The following is a 3979-nucleotide window of genomic DNA, read 5'->3' as shown; positions in this document are numbered from 1 at the left end:
CGATTTCATGTGTCACCCGCACATGAGCCAGTCCAGGGGCACTGGCAATGATCCCGCTCGAAAAACCTCATGTGTCACTCGCACAAGAGCCAGTCCATGGGCACTGGCAACGATCTCGCACGAAAGATATCATGTGTCGCCCGCACATGAGCCAATCCAGGGGCACTGGCAACGATCCCGCTCGAAAGATTTCATGTGTCGCCCGCACATGAGCCAGTCCAGGGTCACTGGCAACGATCTTGCACGAAAAGATAAAAATCACAATTTCTTACAAGCATTTAAATTTATGAAATTTTAGTCAATCAAAAGCCTCCATTGCCATCATACTAGTGTGTCTATGTGATTTCAACTTGCTTGAAATAGCGGCCATATCTTCCTTAAACTACATCTTAAAGGCAAAGTGGATGAAACATTGTGCCACAGCACCTTATATTTCCTTGCATGAGGGAGGCCCTAGTGCTTTTCACTTGTTAGTGTTATTAATAACATTTAAATTACAGCCAGTCTGCACTGATGTAATCTTTTATTGAATTTACAACCCTTTAAACACTGGGCACCATACATTGATATTAAATGTACTTTCTCTCGTATGATAAAATTGTAAACGAAGTTTAAAGAAAAAGGTGGTGCTGGAGAAAGAATTGGTTATCAATGTTATTGTATAAAGTGTAATTGATGGAATTCTTTCTCCATCCATAAATTTTTTTGCAATTTTAGAAGAAAAGTTTTTTAATATCAATCTGTTTTAATGGTCATGAATTCAATGAAAGATTACACCTGTGGAGATAAACTTTAATTTAGATGCTATTAATAACAAAACAAATGGAAAGCATTTGAACCTGCTTCGTGCAAGGAAATACATGGTTCTGTGGCATAATGTTTCATGTATTTTGTTTTTTAAACATTAAAGAAGATTAGGCTGCTATTTTCTAGCAGATTGAGACCATATAAAGGTATCATTATTGTTGTCTGTACTGATCTCATGATACACACCAATATGTTGACAATGGAGGCTTCCGATTGGTTGAAATTACATAATTTTAAATGCTTGTAACTATTATTAATTTTTAGAAAAAGGAAAATGAATTTTCATTATCAGCAAGAAAAACTACAACAATATTATATTTATTTAAAAAATATATTGAGCTGAAAATTCAACTTCAAGTGTTTAGAGGAAATTCAACAGGACCTTCTGCCTTTCTAGAGAAAAAAAACTCAACTGATTTTGATATTGACTCCAAGCTTAAATGAGATTGGTGTTCTGACCACAGTTTTATGCTGTCATACTTTTTATCTGGGAATGCTGTCCTTTAAATGGGTACTGGTCAGTATGTTTTGTTTGTTTTGTGAAGGGAAGTGTGCAAAAAGCATACTATGAAGCATTCTGTAAGAATTGTGATGTTGTTTGATAGTGAGATGGAGTTCAGATGCATATGGTTGAATAGAAATAAATTAAGTGATGCAATGAATGGAAAGTGGAACACTTGTGTGCTGAGAGGGTAGCTGGGCATTAATGGTATTAGCCAATGTAAGCAGGAAAGGTGCTTGTGTTGGTATGGACGTGTCATGTGAATGGAAATCAACCAAATGTAAAAGTAGGGTGTTGAGAGTAAAAGGAATTTGTGGTAAAAGTGGAATCTATGGAAAGAAATGAAGTCAAGTCTGAGAATGTTTAACTTCATAGATAACAGACAGTTGAGAGAGCTAATGACAGCACAGAAGAATAGTTGTTATAATGATCATGATCACTGCTGTTATCATTATCATCATTATCTTGTCACTGTTGTAAGCAACAACATTGATGAGGAATCTGTTGGCTTGTAGTTCAATTCCACCTATAGGAAAAGCAACAGATTGCATCCTGTGCAGGGGAAGGTTTTTTTTTGTACTTACTACGGAGACTGGGGATAATACTTGTTCATTGAACTGTGAAGGTCCACAAAAGGAAACAATATCTATGTTTTTACTCCACTACAAGACCAAGAATAAATACCTTAATGCTGTATTGTTTTCTGCCACTTCATCACCTTGCCATTCGGAAGGCACCTTTTGAATAATGATAGCTGGAAAAGAAATGACTGATGTGGTAGTTCTAGGATGAATTCCACTGGGTTAAACATTTTTGTCTGTTGGTTCAGACACTTAATATCTCACTTTCAACATTATATTCTGGCAAAGAGCACAAACTTACATGGTGTAGTTAAAGAGAAATCTGGAAGAAAATAATTGATGAAAAGCAAGTCTAAAAGACCTAGTATTCAACTTTACAGTAATTATAGTAGTAAATATGAAATTTAGTTTCATCCATTTATATCTAACTAGCAGAGATACCCGGTGTTGCCCTTGTTACATGCAATTGAAGGATGAGACTTTTCTCTTATCTTTTCTGTAAGGAACTGGAATACATATGATTCGAATTTCATCAAAATTGCACATGAGGGCTCTTTCCCTCTTTACACACCCTAAAAAAATTCTAATCATGAGACATGTATCCCATACTGTTGATCTTTATGTGCATATTCCAAAATTTCAGTCTTCTGGAACCTGTAAAAAGGATTTTGCTCCTGAAAAATGGAGCTCATGGGGGGTGTTAATGTCAGCCAGAGAAGTTGAATTGTTGGGAATGTTTTTAACTTGGGTCTTATAGTATGCCTGTATATATGTGAGAGTATAGTTTCACTTTAATAGTTTCAGTATGAAATTGAAAGTATTTGAAATTACAGTAGCAACATGTTATTGTTTCACTTTTGACAGGTAATACTGAAATAGTGGAATAGTTTCAGTGTTAAAGTGAGAGTATCTGACATTACAGTAGAGTGATGTTATTGTTTCACTTTTGACACGTAATATTGAAATAGTGGAGGAGATATACTGAATTTACTACAGTGAAACTATACTCTCACATATATACAGGCATACATACATATATATATACATACATGCATATATATATCTGCACGGCACCTGCCCAAGATGCCACACTGCGACTGAACCTAGTATGAGAAGGACATCCTGATAAAGGATATGAAGCATGGAAGAGTAGACATTACAGTTGTATACATATATACATACACACATAAAATACTTATCTAAACCAATCAATCAATGAATCTATCTATCTATCTTTATACACATGCATGTGTGTGTATACACACACACACACACACACACACACACTCATACACACACACACACACACACACACACACACACACACACACACACACACACACACACACATAGTGTTATGGACCCTGTAAAAAGGATTTTGCTCCTGAAAAATGGAGCTCTTGGAGCTGAAAAATGACAGGATATGTTAACTTGTATGTTAACATATTGTATATGTCACTCTAAGCTTTTTATGTTTTCTATATTTTTATTCCTTCCTCTTTATGTACAACAAACATCCTGATGAAGGGAGTGTCTAATCTCTAATATGAGTACAACACCATATTAATAGACACATCTCAGAAACGGTCCGTAGATGTATACTTTTAACTTAACTTTTATGTTATACTTTTTTTTTTTCTATCCTGTCCTAATGTACACGTTTTTAATATAATACATGTAAATTTATAACTTCATCATACCGTATATATTTACCCATTATATATTATATCATAATGTACGTTTATATATCGTAATGTTTTAATTTAAATTCTTATATTCTTATACAATTTGGTAATTATGCATGTTTATAAATATTTTTAAATAAACATTTTGAACATTCATGATATTTCTAAAGTTTATGTCGTTGTATTTGCTTGTCTTTTTACCGTACCTTTTAGACACTTTAGAGACTGAAAACTATAAATTTATTTATTGATTCTTGAAGGAATTGAGCACACATATTATATCTTGCGTTGGACATATGGTATTGTTTCTGTGGTTTTCCACCCTTATGTATCCATTTTTACTATAAGATGAATTCTAGCTCATGCTGAGCACTTCAACTCTAGCCCGTCTTTATGTATTGTTG

The 3979-nt window shown here is 34.3% G+C and overlaps 1 long non-coding RNA gene across 1 annotated transcript in view; it reads right to left on the bottom strand.

The window, feature by feature from the left end:
* Window positions 1-2155, bottom strand: part of LOC128248141 (uncharacterized) — a 13356-nt gene extending 11201 nt beyond the window's left edge. Inside the window, exon 1 of the long non-coding RNA XR_008264425.1 lies at window positions 1994-2155. This is a non-coding gene — a long non-coding RNA (uncharacterized LOC128248141). The remainder of the gene's footprint in view (window positions 1-1993) is intronic.
* Between the last annotated feature and the right edge of the window lie 1824 nt (window positions 2156-3979).

This window comes from Octopus bimaculoides, chromosome 6, assembly GCF_001194135.2.
Source record: "Octopus bimaculoides isolate UCB-OBI-ISO-001 chromosome 6, ASM119413v2, whole genome shotgun sequence".
NCBI lineage: Eukaryota > Metazoa > Mollusca > Cephalopoda > Octopoda > Octopodidae > Octopus > Octopus bimaculoides.
The sequence above is the reverse complement of the archived record's forward strand: the minus strand, read 5'-3'. Positions and strand labels throughout refer to the sequence as shown.